General features: G+C 52.2%; 2 long non-coding RNA genes across 7 annotated transcripts in view; one reads left to right on the top strand and one right to left on the bottom strand.

Annotated features, from left to right (window-relative positions):
• The window catches only part of LOC144298071 (uncharacterized), a 93,374-nt gene that overhangs the window by 47,361 nt on the left and 30,127 nt on the right, over positions 1-15,886 (top strand). For 3 of the 6 annotated variants that reach the window (XR_013365050.1, XR_013365049.1, XR_013365046.1), the window contains exon 2: positions 15,056-15,180. The exons of the other annotated variants lie outside the window; for them this stretch is intronic. This is a non-coding gene — a long non-coding RNA (uncharacterized LOC144298071). The remainder of the gene's footprint in view (positions 1-15,055; positions 15,181-15,886) is intronic. 6 annotated transcript variants of the gene reach the window in all.
• The window catches only part of LOC144298072 (uncharacterized), a 76,938-nt gene that overhangs the window by 36,589 nt on the left and 24,463 nt on the right, over positions 1-15,886 (bottom strand). The window lies entirely within an intron of this gene.

Raw genomic sequence — 15,886 nt, forward strand, 5'->3', positions numbered from 1 at the left:
CACCACTGTATGCCCGGTGGGCATCCTTCCAGGCCTTTCCTGTATATTAACACCTGCACAGATAGAACAAATACTGTACATCAATGGGGTCCTCTTTTCTCTCTTCAAAAACGGTTTAGTGAGCACCTACTCTGTGCCAGGTATCGTTCTAGGGCACATAAAAGCAAGAGATTCCTGCCTTCTGGAGTTGACATTCTAATAAAGTAGACAGCCGGTTAAGTATTACATCTTTCTTCAGGTAGTGATAGATGTGATGAAGAGAGACATATATTCAGGTAAAGGGGGGAAGGAATGATAGGAGCAGGGCTGGGGCACCGTGGGTCCAGGTGGTTGGGGAGTGCTCAGAGGAGGTGACATCTGACCTGAGCGTTGGCGGATGAGGAGGAGGCAGCCCTGTAGAAATCTGGGGCAGAGCTTTCCCGGCAGAAGGGACAGCGGGTGCCAAGGCCCCAAGGCTGGCATGAAATTAGTGGGTTGGAAAAAGAGCAAAGAGGCCAATGGGGCTGGAGCAGAGTGAGTGGGGGAGGGAGGCAGTGTGGCCAGAGAGGTTGGGGTGCAGAGCACAGGGGAGAGGGTGCTGTGGGGGCTGCAGTGAGCCGCAAGTGTGGTGAGAGCCACAGGAAGATGTTGAGCAGAAGAGAGGCTTGATCTAGTGTGGATTTTTTGTACGTGTGTGCGTGCATGCACGTGACTTTTCATTGTGATAAAGTGTACATGTGCAACATAAAATTTATCATTTTAACCGTTTGTAAGTATAAGGTCAGCGACATTAAATATCATTGTTGTGCCACCACTGCCACCATCCAGAACTCTTTTCATCTTGAAAATCTGAAGCTCTGTCCTTATTAAATAGCGACCCCCCATTTCACCTGTCTCCCAGCCCCTGGCCACCACCTTTCCACTCTGTCTCTATGGATTTAACTACTCGAGGGACTCCATATAAACGGAATCATACAGTATTTGTCTTTTGGCTCATGTCACTTAGCATCAATGTCCTCGAGTTTCCTCCACGTTGTAGCAGGTATCAGAATGTCCTTCCTTTTAAAGGCTGAATAATACTCCATTGTATGGGTCTACCGCATTTTCTTTATCCATTCATCCATCAGTGGTCACCTGGATTGCTCCCACCTCTTAGATGTTGTGAAAATGCTGCTGTGGTGTATAAAAATCTGCTCGAGTCCCTGCTTTGGGTTCTTTTGGATTTATACCCAGAAGTGGCATTGCTGGGTCCTATGGTCATTCTCCAATATGGGCATTTTGCTAAGGGAATCCCAGGGCTGTGGGGAGAGGGACCCCAGGAAGGCCAGCAGGTGCCGCCTCAGACTCCCCTGCGGTGGCACACGGTCTACCTGTCCCCCTCATGTTTTAGGGCACTCTGACTTCCGTGCTTTAATCTATCTCATCCCGGCCCTGGATGTCAGGGGGAAAAGGCTTCTGATACCTTTTGAACGAATAAGGATGAGGCTTGGGCAGGGATGGGGTGCTCCTCAGTCAGCTGCCTGAACCCAGGCCTGCCTTGGGGGTGACGGGGTGTGGAGTTGTCCCACGTCACTGCAGATCCCCCTCTGGTTCCCCACTCCTGCCAGGCAGGGCTGGGCAGCCAGAAAGCTCACAGCCAGAGAGGTTCTGCTCATCTCTGCCAAGACACTAACAAGCCTGAAATCTATCCCAGAGCATCCCCGGTCCTGGAGAGCAGTGGGAGGCAGCACCCCGATGAACTGCTTGCCGACTGGGAAATCCATTCTGTCACCCGAAGCTAAAGGGGTTCGCCTCCGGGAACCACCTGCTACCCTGCATCAAGGCTGGGGTGTCGGGACACCTGGGTGGCTTAGAGGTTGAGCACCTGCCTTCAGGCCAGGGCGTGATCCTGGAGTCCCGGGATCGAGTCCCACATCAGGCTCCCTGCATGGAGCCTGCTTCTCCCTCTGCCTGTGTCTCTGCCTCTCTCTCTCTCTCTCTCTCTCTGTCTGTCTCTCATGAATAAATAAATAACATCTTAAAAAAAAAGGTTGGGTTGTCTTTGAGCAGGTTTGGGAGCCCTGAAGCCAGTCACCAGGGGTCCTGCGTCCTTTTCTGTGACTTCTCAGGGCCTGCCGGACCAGTCTGAGGGTAGTCCCCTCAGCCTCAGGCCCCCTAAGATATCTGCTCGGGAAAATGAATGAAGGAAACCAGCCTTCCCTGAGTTCTGTTGGATGAGGGAGGAGGGTAGGTCAGGCCACCAGCAGGTACTCGGGGGTGACCTGCCCAAGTCACACTGGGAGAAAGTGCTAGACTCTGAAGCTGTTTGCCATCCACCCTCACCCCCCACCCTCCCTTAGCACGTGAGGGCAGCAGGAATTGTGACAGAGCCATGGGAAGAAGTCTCTTCTCACCTGGCCAGGAGTCTGTGCTGAGTGAGGGCACAATTGCAGTGGCTTCCCTTTCAAGGGATGTTTTTTTCCCTCCCCCTCATCCCTTTATTTTTAGTTTTTGGCTGATGAAGTTTTAGGAGATAAAAGGAGGAAATTCTGCTTCCTTGGGTCAGATCTCCCTGGGCAAAGGGGGATGGGGCAAGGCCTGACTCTGAGCTCTTATCCTCCCCTACTAGCTTCCCTCTGTCCTATAAGTACCCAAGTCCCTCTCTCTGCCTCCTCTTCTCCCTCCCTCCCTTCCTCCTCCTGTCTCCCCTTCCCTCTCTTCCCTTCACTCTATCTTACTTCACCACAGTCACAAGGACCTCCTTGCTCTCCTCAAACACACCAGCTATAAGCCTGCCTCAGGGCTTTTGCACTTGCACTTTTGCTGTTCCCTTTGCCTGGAACTCTCTGATTTTATTCCTGTACCTCCTTAAGATCTTTGCTCAAATGTCGCCTTTTCCATGAAGCCTTTGTGCCCCTCTCTGGCCTCCCCACTCCTCCCTTCTCTGCTTTGTTTTTCTCCACAGCACTCAATACCATGCATCACCTGCTGATCATTCTGTTATAATTTATTTACTCATGTACCTTTCTCTTCCCTCTAGATCATACACCTCATGAGGGCAGGGATTTCTGTTTTGTTTGCTGGCGTGTCTCCAGTGCCTGGAACAGTGCTTGGCACAGTGTAGGAGCTCAACAAAACTGCACAAATTCATGGGCCTCACTGTGGTCATCCTGTGTCCAGTGCTGCCCCATCCAGATACTTTCCTCCCAGCAGCCAAAGTGAACTTACTAAAATGCAATTCTGATGAGGTCATCTCCTGATAGAAACTCTTTAGTGGGTCCCGTCTCATGTGGAATGAAACCCACAGTCCACCACTTGGCCTGAGAAGTTCTACATGATCTGGTCCCTGGTTACTATTGAACTCATCAAGCACCCTTCACGGCCGCCCTGCGGCCACACCGTCCTCCTTAGTGCTCCAGGAGCACTCTGCTCTGACCTCAGGGCCTTTGCACCCACTGCTTCTGCTGACTGGAATGCTCTTCTCATGTCCTTCCAAGTCTGGAAACATCATCCAACTCAAGCTTATATTGCCTCCTCTCGGAGAAGCCTTTCCTGACTACCCTAATCTCTCTCTCTCTCTTTCTTACAGAATCACTTATTTTGTTTTATTGTCTCCGTGGTAAGTCTCACAATTCAAAATTATTTTATGTGTTTATCTCCTCAACTAGGTTGCAAGCTTCTTGAGAGCAGACCCTCATTAGCTCACTTCTTGCAGCTCAGCAGAGATACCTGGCAGATAGTAGGAGCACAGGACATATTGTTGAGTAGATGAACGAAGGCATCTAAGGACTTGGAGGCATTTTTCTCATTACTCCTCCCCTGTCCTCATGAGCTGGGGTTGATGATGCCCACCTAACGGGTGACAAGACAGTCTCAGAGAGGTCAGGCAATGTGCCTAGGTCACACAGTTGGGGAGGGGTGCATGTCTACACATCCTTTTGTATGTCTATATGTGGGTCTGCATGTGTCTCTGGGTGCTCAGGTGTCCTGTGTGTGTGTCTCTGGACACCTGAGCATCCCTGTGTCTTTCTCCGTGGCTGCCATGTATATATCTCTGTTTCTGTATGTGTGCGTGTGAGTCTGTGTGTGACTATGTATACCACTGGGAGGGCTTTTGTGTTGGCTGTCCTTGCATCGGTGTGCGTCTCCGAGCATGTGGATCTACCTTTCCAGCTCTGTAGGCTCTCCATGCACCTGTTCAGTGGCCCATCTCATTTCCCAGTCAACCCCAGGACTCCAGGGTCACCATGATCTCCCAGCTGTCAGGTCCCTGAGCTCCTAGGCACCTAGGAGCAGGAGCAGAGTGGAGCAGAGGGACAGGTAGGCACCATGCATCCCTGGGGCCCCACAGACCCCAACCTTTGAATCCCCATCACCCCCTAGGATCAGCTCCTGACTTAAAATTGCCAATCCCAGATGGAGCTGCCAGGAGTCTGCACCAGGCTGGTTCCCATGGTAACATGGAAGCCGCCAGGCCGTGTTCATAAAACAGGTCATAAAGCAGAGGGATGGGAAGAGGAGTGGGGGCTGCAGAGCTGAGAGATGGACCCCTTCCTTCGGAGACCTCACCATCCACCGGCCCGTTCCTGTCTCTGCCCCCACCTGTGCCCCCCGGGAGAGCTCCTGTCTCTCCTGACCTCAGCTTTCTTCTCCATGAATGGGAGTAAATCTGCCCCATGGTACTGTCTCTGGGAACCAGGAAGGCTCTGGTGAAAGACCCAGTAGAACTGGAGCCCAAGACTGAGCTCTCTGAGCCTCAGTTTCCCCCATCAGTGTAACATACCGCAGTGAGTGAGAGAGGCAGATTCGATAGAGCACTGGGTTTACACCCAGCTTTACCTGCAAACTGTGTGACCTTGGGCAAGGCACAGAAGTCTCTGAGCCAAATGTGTTCACCTCTCAAATGGAGACAAAAAAAAAGTCATAGAGTTTTTGTGAGATTAAATCAAAGTTAGTAAAACATTTAGCATGGTGCCTGGTCCAAATATGGCTGCGTCTATTAATAATAATAACAGCTAATACTCAAATAATGGCATTCTGTGTCAAGCACCTGTCTAAATGTTTTGCACATAACATTTTACTTCACCCTCACACGTTATGATTATTCCCATTTTCCAGATGAGGGCACCTAGGCACAGGAGGCTGAGCTGCTCGCTGCAAGTTGCACAGATCCCAGGGGTGGGGGGGGAGGTGGGGGGGTGTGGAGCTCCAGGTTAGATCTGGACTTCATGTGTTCTAAGCCCCAACTTCATGCTGCTTCTTGCCCCAGGCAAGGCTCCTCCTAGCCCTTCCTATAAAGGAAGGTGAGAGGGCAGCAAGGGACCTCCCTGGTGTGCACCACACAGAGAGGGATGGTCTTCCAGAAGGACCAGAGGGTGGGGTGGGGGAGGCAAGCTGCAGAACCATGTGGACTGTCTCCTTCCACACTTCGTACTCCCATTCCTCAGATGGAGAACTGGAGGCCCAGAGAGGGCTAGCAACTTGTGCAAAGTCACACAGCAAGGCAGCAGCTACTAGGGTTCAAACCCAGGTCTGCTTTCCCCGAAAACCAAGTATACTGTTAAGAAACCCCCCTGCTGCCCAAATACCTTGGGCCCTGGCAAAATTGAGAAGAAAGCAAAACGATAGCAATCACTGTGATAGTAGTTGCCATGTACTGTGTGCCTGGTAGGTACCAGGTGCAGTGCTATGCTCTTCCCTTAGTAATGTATTCATTACAGAATACAGAAGGCCGGGAGGTGTGAGGTGCACACCATCCCCATTATCACCACCCATTTGAGAGATGAGAGAACTGAGGATCAGAGAGGTGGTGTGATTGGCCCCAGGTCACAGGGCTAGACAGCTGGAGAGCAGAGATGGGGACCCAGACCTGCTGATCCCAGAGCAGTGCACCAGAGCCTGGGTCTCCAGTCTTGGGATGTTCCTGCAATGTGACTCTGGGGGGTGCCCATGGGGTGGGTGGCCTTGGACTGGCTCTAGACAGGGCCCCGGGGTGGAGTCACTGACAGTAGGGAGCTAGATGGGCAAGTGGTATTTACCTATTTGGTTTTTTAAAAAATTCATTTATTTATTCATTCATCCACTCAACAAACATTTACTAAGCCTGTTCTGTGCAGGCAATACTGCGGGCAGTGTAGACAGAGCAGCGAACAAAACCGGCGGTCCTGGCCTCACGGACCTCGTGTCCGAGTGGGAAGAGGCAGATAATAAACAGAGAAACAATAAAGATGTATGTCAGGTGGTGGTAAATGCTATGGAGGAAAAAAAAGCAGGAGGAGGGGACAGCACATGATGGTGCCGGAGGAGTCCTCTTGCAGGTGGTGACATTTGGAGGGGATCCGAAGGTGAGGGCGCGAGCCATGAGGGGCACCCCTAGAAGGTTGTGTGGCAGAGGGAGGAGCTGGAGCCACTGCCCCGAGGTGGGAGCGTGTCTGGCAGGTTGGAGGAGCTGCAGCAGAGCGAGCGGAGCGGGAGGCGGGTGTTGGCAGGGAGGGGCGGCGGGGGTCAGTGGGAGTCAGGCCGGGCAGGGAGCGAGTGAGATGGGAATCGTTGGAGGTTCTGTGCGGAGGAGTGGAATAATCTGATTTCATTTTTAAGAGGATCCTCTGGATGCAGGGGTGAGGAAGCGCTGCAGGGGCGAGGGCAGAGGTGGGCTGCAAAGTTATTACAGTAAGTGCAGGACGAAGGAGGCTGGTGCCTCGGGAGTGGAGGAGGTGGTGAGCGGGGGTCACCCTTAGACACGTGTTTTTTAATTGAAGCATAGTTAGCATCCCATATTAGATTCGCTTCAGGTGTACGGCATTGTGATTCGACATTTATATACGTTACGCAGTGCTCACCATCAGTCCCGTTACCATCTGTCACTGTACAGCGTTATTACAATATCATCGACTATATTCCCTAAGTTGTACTTTACATCCCCGGGATGGATTTATTTTGTAACTGGAAGTTTGTACCTCCCAGTGGAAACTAAAGTTGCAGCTACAGGCTCATGGTAGGAGAACCCTGATCCACAGGCTCGGGGCTGTTTGGCGGGGAGGCTACAGGCAATGCAGGCTTGCGCCTGGGCTTTGCACGTCTCCTTCAGTTTAAGCCTCACTTTATACCAATGGTTGTCACACTTGAGCGAGCATCAGACACCTGAGAGACTTGTTAAAACGCAGAGTTCTGGGCCCCGTGGCCAGGGTTTCTATTTAGCAGACATGGGGTGGGGCCTGAGAATATGCATTGCTCATCAGTTCCCTGGGGTGCTGATGCTGCTGATCCCAGGACCTCATCTTGAGAACCACATGATGACCACATGATGGTTACAGCCAAGGAAACGGAGGCTCAGAGAGGTGAAGTGACCTGCCGAGTCCACGTGGCTGGAAGGTGACCCCATTACAAAACCAACAACTGGGGGCACCTGGGTGGCTTAGTGAATGAGCGTCGGCCTTCGGCTCAGGCTGTGATCCCAGGGTCCTGGGATCGAGTCCTGCATCGGGGTTCACACATGGAGCCTGCATCTCCCTCTACCTTCTCTGCCTCTCTGTGTGTGTGTCTCATGAATAAATAAAATCTTAAAACAAAACAAAAACTCCAGCAATTGAGCCAAGACCTCTTGGGTCGTTGATTAGCTTCTGGTCCCTGATGGGGAGAGAAGAGAGCTCCTGGGAGTCTACTCCCAAGATGCCCTTCACCCCCCAGGCTCCCAACATACAAACATTCAAGGCTGCATCCTAAGGAAAGGCCCCAAGGATCCTCTGGTCTTACACTTGTTGCTGCTATACATAGGTGCCATTATAAAGTCAGGAAGCAAGGCTGGGGTGCCAGGTCTGTTTTCTCTACCCCCTGGGCTTGAGCCCGCCTGGCTTAGCTGAACCCTGTGCCCACTAGAAAGTCTGGTGAGGTTTGCTGCAATACATGGCGACCTCATCCCTTCCTGTCAACACCGTTGGCCATGCTCACGTGCTGCAGTCCTCAGGAGTGCTGCCCACTGGCCATTCCTGACTCTCCTCATGTAGAGCACATGGAGAGGATATATTTCCTGCCCCTGAAGTTAGGTGTGGCTTCGGGGCTTGGTTTAGCCAAAGACCTGTGTGCACAAGCGAGGCATACCTCTTCCCAGGGGACGCCTTAAGAGCGGTGAGCATTTACTATCCCCACCCCTGCCTGCAGGGGAGACTTGGTGGGCTCTTTACGGGAGCAGAGGCCCCGCCAGCTATAGATGGACATGTAACGGGAGTAAGAAACAAACCTTTGTGTTTTTAAGCCAGCGTTGGCAACTTTCTCCACCACATAATGAGTACTTTAGGCTCGTCAGGGCCACTCGATGCTGCCACTGTCGCAAGGAAGTAGCTGCGGACAACGTGCGTGTGAATGAGTGCTTGTGGCTACGTTCTGATGCAACTCTGCTTACAAAGTCAAGTGGCCGGCTAGCAGGCCATAAAGTTTTCACCCTGTTCGAAGCCTTAAGAATTGGAGGCTGTGTGTTTTCGCATTGTGATCTGGCCATACAGACACCTGCATGTTCCTACATGACCTTGCTGGTCTAGGTAACAGGACCTGCCGGTGCACGCACAGGGCACATAAATAGGGTGAATGCATGTGACTTTGGCTGGAGATCTTGTGGTTTTCCTCTTGGATCCTCCTCCCACCCTTCTCCCTGCTCTCTGTCCTGGGATGCTGGCCTTTAGGGATCAGGTCAGTGACATTGCCTGTCCTCTGGCGCCAGTTGGATCTGGCCGGTGGGGATCACCGTGGAGACACGGGAGGAAGGAGGGTAAGGTCGGGGTATGTATTCTCCAGCTCTCTCCTTGCAGGGTCATCTCATACTGGCCAACAGAAGGCCAGGGCTGCTGTCAGGGAGCTCGCCCTGTCTCCTGATGATGGTGGCTTCCCTTATACATAATCCCTTTATTTAACTCAAATCAAATGACCCAGCTGGAAGGTTCCATCTGTTCCTGCCGGGACCCTGACTGAGATCACTTTGAAGCACACATGTCTTGGCTCTGATTCCTATAGGGTCGCTGGGTTGAGTGAATCATTTCATTTCTCTGAGCCCCCTGGGTTTTCTCTTCTGTACTATGGAGTAAAAATAGCTTCCAGAAAAGGGAAAGGGGTTTCATAAACTCTGCTGTCTACAAATTCAGGAGGCATCGTCATTGGCATTAGAGGAGGAAGGGAGACAGGAGGAAGGAATCCTCACAACAGCTTCAGGGGGGCCAGGCCATCAGTCCATTTGCCAGCGAGGGACCTAGCCTGCGGCAGGCAGGGTAGGCCTCGGAAGGGTCTGACGCCAGGGCAGCCATCTCTGATTCGGTCCCTTCTGGGGATACTGCTAGAAAAGTGTCCCAGAAAGCAAAGGGCGAGTCCTCCCTCAGCCAGGCCCAGCCTCAAAAGTGGGCTTTGCCACTCATTGCTGTGTGATAGTGGACGAGCGACACCACATCTCTGTGCCTCATCCAAACACGGCGATAAAAATCCCTAATTAGATTATAAGCTGTAGGAAGGTAGGCATCCTGACTCTCTTTTTGACAGCTGTACGCCTGGTGTCTGACCTACGGTGGCTTCTCAATGTTTATTGGATGCGCAAATGAGTCCGTGAATGCATTCTCACGGAGCACTTAGTTAGCACAGTCCCTGCCATTGCAAGTGCCAAAGAATGGTAGCTTCGGATAAACAGCCATTAGTATTACCTGGGTCTGGTCTGTGCCTGCTTAGAGAGGCAGGCTGCCTTCTGGGTAGCTGCCTGGGCCCTGGAGCCCACCTGCCTGCCTGCATTCAGGTCCCGGTTCTACCAGTTTGCAGCTCTGTTGGCCTTTGGCACCTCATTTCAGCTTCGTCGTGTTGACGATGAGATCCACAGTAATGCCTGCCTCGTGGCACTGCTGAGGAGTGCATGGATCTTCACGCCAGCCTGCCAGAGTCCGCACGGGCGAATGGCAGCCGTCGGTCTCTGCTCCTTTGCTGGGGGCCAGGCTCTTCACGCACCAGTGGGCTTGCTGAAATCACGGGAGCCCTGAGCAAGCTGCGGTGAGACGTTGGACTCTCACTGCCCTCCAAGAGCCTCAGCTCTCCCATCTGCTATGTGGGAGGTACGGGTTCAATGGGCGACCTCTGAGGTCCCTTGCAGCCTGCCACCGCCCGCCAGCCACTCTTCTGACCAGGTCCACACTTGCCATGCCCTCTGCATGGCCCAGAAGATGGGACATCTGGATGTGAACAGGCCCTGGGCAGGGTGGGGACGAGAGTCCTCCTCGCATACCTGGGCCCCTACAAGAATAATGATTTCATAAACAATTCTAGTAAGGGTATCTTTGTGCTTATTATGATCGTTTCAAAGGTTTCCAGGTGGGAGGAAGGTGTAGTCTCATGGGAGTGAGGGTTTCTGCCTTTTCCAGGCCCCGCCCACCGTGTGCCTTTTCCTCCACCCCCACCCCACCCAGTGCTAGAACCCAGCTGCTGGGTGCCCCAGCCCCTTGGCTCCCAAAGCTGGGAGATGCATCCTTCAACAAGCGCTACCAAGGCTCTTCTTCTTCTTCTTTTTTTTTTTAAGATTATTTATTTATTTATTCATGATAGACGTGGGGGCGGGGACAGAGACACAGGCAGAGGGAGAAGCAGGCCCCACGCCAGGAGCCCGACATGGGAGCCTGGGACTCCAGGATCGTGCCCTGGGCCAAAGGCAGGCACTAAACAGCTGAGCCACCCAGGGATCCCCCCAAGGCTTCTTTTTTTAACCACCGAGAGCTGACTAATGCCCAAGAGTGCAGTCCCTCCTGCGCCGGGTGGCAACACAGGTGGCCAGGAGTACGCAGCGTGAGGTGGGGAACCACGGTGGGGTGGGGTGGGGGGAGAGAAGCCTGATGCCTCCAAGAGCTGCCGGCATGTCTGGGACCCCTGTGAGTCCCCAGAGCCTGAACCCAGCCATCGGCCATGCACTTCCTGGTTCCATCTCTCTGTCAGGGTTCCCATCTTCTTTTTTTTTTTTTTTTTAAGATTTTATTTATTTATTCATGAGAGACAGAGAGAGAGAGAGAGAGAGAGAGGCGGAGACACAGGCAGAGGGAGAAGCAGGCTCCATGCAGAGAGTCTGACATGGGACTCGATCCAGGGTCTCCAGGATCACACCCTGGGCTGCAGGCGGTGCTAAACCGCTGTGCCACCGGGGCTGCCCAGGGCTCCCATCTTCTGAGCTACATCCCCCTCAGACTGTCCAGCTCCTTCTTAAGTTCTCATACTTCTCTCTGAACCTCAGCCTCCTTGCTGAGTTCTCACATCCCTTTCAGGATGTAATCCTGTGTTCTCTCTGTGCCCATCCAGCTCCTTCTCTGGGCCTCTGCGCCCCCTCCTGCCTCCCTCCCACTTCTCACAGCAGACCCTTGGTCCATGCTCACCACAGGTGGCTGTCGGGGACTCAGTGCTGCTCTGGGAGGTGGGAATCCTGGCTCAAGACTCAGCTCAGCAGCTTGTAACTCTTAGGGGACTGTGTGTGGCTCTTGACCTCATTCAGGTCTCAATTTCTCTATCATTGGACCAGATGAGTGAAAAGGTCCCTTCCTACCTTGGGCAGGGACATTTCCTTAGAAACCCCTTCCGACTGGGGTGGGGGAGACTCAGGCTCCCCAGCGATCTTTCTTCCATGGAGTAGATACCCTCCCCAGAGTTCTCCTCCCCTGAACAGCGAGGGCTCTCTCAGCAGCTGTCTCCTTGGTGTATTTTTGGATTTGTCTTACTGTCGCAAGAGTGGTTCTAACTTCCCTTTCCTGAAATCAGCAGTGTCTGGTCCAAATGGGACCTCATTTTGTTTGGTTCCCATAATATTTTCCATCTTGCACAATCTAAAACTTGTCCAGGGGGTGTGTGTCTCTTGACATTGGCCAAGCACCCTCACCATAGTTCCCCTAGCTGGTTAACTTCTTTCACGGAGGGCACAGATGCTGCAGGACCTCATCATGACAGGCTGGTGGAGGATATGGGGACTCTCTGGCTCCAGGGCCGAGTCTGGTCTCTAGGCAACTGCGAACACGTACCACTCAGCCATCCTGCTGTAAGGGGCATGTCTGCCCCTTGGGCTACAGCACCTTGCTCAAGCTGAGCCCCTGCTTCCCATGTGTGGCTCTCAGCCCTTGACTGTACACTATGGGGACGCCGAGGCAAGCCGTCCCGGAAAGCCACAATACTCCTCCAATACCAACTTTGGCTCAAGGACTTCCCATCAGCATGGCGGAAACTTTCTTGGAATTGGGATGCTGTTCTGGATTCTTCCTACCTGGTCTACTTTTTGCTCTACTCTCCATCCCCAACTGTCAGACCTGTGGCATTACAGCCAGAAGCCTCTGTCTTCTCCCGAACTCGCTCTCCCTCTCTCCCCCTGTCTCTCAGAATCTCCTGCCTGTCTAATTCAATCTTGACACCTGCTTCTTAGTGGACCACACTAACACAGATATCAACCAGTAGGTTGTTGAAGTGATGTCACCTGCAGCAGTCGATCACAGCAACAGCTGGTATTTCAGGAGCACATATTGTGGGCCAGGCCGCATCTTCTCCAACCCTTACCATGACCCCATGAGGGAGCGACCCAAACCCTACTTTACGAGAGGAAACTGAAGCTCTGAGAAGGAAGTAACTTGCTCAAAGCCACAGTTAGAAAATGACTCGCCTCCAAAAGTGTTTGCTACTATCTGTCTCACCCTCTGTGGGACAAGCTGGGGAGTAGGGGCACTGAGTCACTCCTCGTTAATTGCTGTGTGCCCCTCCTCAGAGCCTCCCGTCATCCCTGACAGTAGGATGCTGTCAATAAATACTTGCCAAATGTACACATAAAATAAACGAGCAGCAAAAGAGCTGTGAACAATGGCCAAGTGGCTTATCCACACTGGAAAAAAAGCTGTACTTAGGCTGTAAAAAGAAGCTTTTGTTGAAAGTCCTCAGCCCTGGTTAAGCATGCGGATGTGAATTTGAGTTTCTCTATGTATTCTTTTTTAAGATTTTATTTATTTATTCATGAGAGACACAGAAAGAGAGACAGAGACACAGGCAGAGGGAGAAGCAGGCTCCCTGCAGGAAGCCTGATGTGGGACTCGATCCCAGGACCCTAGGATCATGACCTGAGCCAAAGGCAGATGCTCAACTACTGAGCCACCCAGGTGCCCCAGAGTTTCCCTATGTACTAAAAGATATTTAGCTTCTCTTTCTTTCTCTTTCACCCCTGTCATCTCCATACTTAGGAAGCAGAGTAGAGCAATGCAAGGTAATGAATTAGTCAAATCTAGTACGATGCTGGAGTTGGCCACCCACAACTTTCTGGGCCTCAGTTTGCCCATCAATAACATGGGGTAGTAACGTCTACTTCATCAAGTGCCTGCCAGAGAGAGGATGGAGTGGGCGCACCATGGGTCCTGTTCTCTTACCACCAGCTCCTGATAGCCCACAGATGTTGGGCAGAGAGCCAAGCGTGGGCTGAGAGGAACATATTGTGGCTCCAGTGGCTGGAACGTCAGTCCTTGGAGGGGATCAGAAGCCCAGTGCTGGCAGCCGGCTCCCTTCCCCCAGCTGTGTGGTGGCATCCTGCCAGCCTTTCCAAGCCTGCGGGCAAGTCTCTGGCCCCTGGCTGTCCCAGTTTCTGCTGACAGCAGAAGGACCAAGCGTGAGTCACTGCATCAACACCAGGTTTCTGCAGCTGCCCTTGGGCCAGCCAGGCCTGACTGGATTAGTAACTGGATCACAGTCCCCGCCTCTGAGAATGGCAGGGGCTCTGGGACTCTACGCGGGCTGTCCCTGCCTCTGCCACAGGAGACCTTGGTGTCAGCTGTTCTGGCCTCCTTGGCCCTCGCTTCGTAAATGGGGAAACCGAGGCCTCCAGAGGGGAAGGGGTTCCCTAGGGTCACACTGATACTCAGTGACAAGATAGGAGTTAGCATCTACATTTGCTAGCTCTCACCTCAAGGGTTCATTCATCTGTTCAGTCATTCGTTCATATTCTGCGTCCCAGCTCTAAAAAGTACATCTCAATTCTGTCCACCCTCCCCACCCTGTCACCCACTGTGGGCCCAGCACCCGGGGCCTCTCACCTGGGGGGCTGCAGCAGAGAAGTTTTTCAAATAATAAAAATTGGATCATGTTGCCCCCTTGCACACTCAAAATAAAAGTCCAAAACATCACTAAGGATCCACCATGCCCTGCAGATCTGGTCCTTCCTCTTGCCACTGTCCCCCCTCATGCACTTGGTTCCAATCATATTGGCCTCCCCAGTGTCTCCGGAGGATTCCAAGTTGGTCCCACTTCAGAGCCTTCCTATGCACTGTTGTGCAAGAATACTTATCCCCCAGCATCCCCATGCCTGGATCCTTCCATCCTCCCCTCTTCAGGGCAAACATCCCTCATCCAGCAGCCCCCACTTAAGCCCCAGCTACTCTCTGCTCTGCTACCTTGCCTTATTTCCTCATGGTACATGGCTGCATCCTGGTTATTCTGTTAGTTCTTCTGCTTATTTGTTTATTTTTAAAAAGATTTTATTTATTTACTCATGAGAGACACACAGAGAGAGGTAGAGACATAGGCAGAGGGAGAAACAGGGTCCTTACGGGGAGCCCGATGAGGGACTGATCCCAGGATCCCAGGATCATAACCTGAGCCAAAGGCAGATGCTCAACCACTGAGCCACCCAGGTGTTCCTGTTTATTTATTTATTAATGGGAGCTCCCACAAGAGTGGATGCTTCCCCAAGGCAGGGGTCTTATTCTCCATCGTGGCCTTAGTGTCTAAAAGAATTTCTGGCACAGAGTAGGTTCTCAACAGATATTTCTTGGATGGATGGATAGTTGGATGGATAGGTGAAAAAACTAAGTAATAGGTGTTGGTAGATGTGGATAGAGAAGGACTAATCTTGAGAGGAAATAACCAAAGAAAAAAGTCTACTTATATTTCCTCATTCCCACTTCATCTGTGAGTGGTACCATCCTCCTTTCTCCTAAGCCTCCTCCTGGGAACCTAGCGGCCCCTCTCTGATGTTTGTTCAGTCTTGCTACTGACTCACCCCTATTTTCAGGAAAACTAATTCACACTCAAGTGCGATGGCAGAGCACTCCCATTCAAATGAAGTTTTCATTTTCAGCTGCCTTCAAAGGTTGAAGCCAAAGAAGTGAATAGCTAATGGTGGAATCTTTGCAATAGTGAAGTTGCGGGACTGTCCTGGCTCCCTGAGATCAGATTCAGAATGCAGCGATCCCTCTGTCTCAGGTAAGGGCTAGATGCCCATCCCTAAGTCAAGCTAGACTATATGGCCTTCTGGATCTTGCCGGTCTCTGTCACCTCACTCCCCTCCTTCGCCCACCACTTTCCCAAGATAAATCAACCAGGTCAGTCAACACGTTTTGATGAAAAAGAAACAAGTTAGTCTTTTGACTCGACAAAGTGGGCCTTTCTTGAGGCAGAGGGGCTGGGGCAGTCGGGAGCATGTGGAATAAGCGCTCCCGGGCCAAGACAAGGCCCCTTTTGTGTCCAGGGACAAAGATAGAGTGTCCCGGCAAGATGGGGCCAGGGCCTTTCCAACACCAGCTCCGGCAGCCCGGATTGGCTGGCGGTCCGACAAGTCCACCCCGTGACGGGACAGCCCAGGCTCCTAGCCACCGGTCAGCCCCACCCCTCCCTTTGGCAAACAATTGGGTGGGAGTGAAATAAATCATGAAACCAGACTGTCTGCCCTATCTTGGCCACCTGGTACACATGGAATTGGGAATTTTCATATCCTACAGACCTGATTCTTGAAGGGTTGAGAGGCCCTGAAGCTTCCACCACCTTTGGAGATGAACAGACCTCTTGGGTTTGGTTCCAGCTCGATGACCTTGGACAAGTTACCCCAACTCTCTGACCCAGCTGCAAAATGGCACAAGAATAATTCACCTCCCGACGTTGTGTAGACTCAATGAGATGGTGTCTCTAAAGA

This window comes from Canis aureus, chromosome 26 (genome assembly GCF_053574225.1).
Source record: "Canis aureus isolate CA01 chromosome 26, VMU_Caureus_v.1.0, whole genome shotgun sequence".
Classification (NCBI taxonomy): Eukaryota; Metazoa; Chordata; class Mammalia; order Carnivora; family Canidae; genus Canis; species Canis aureus.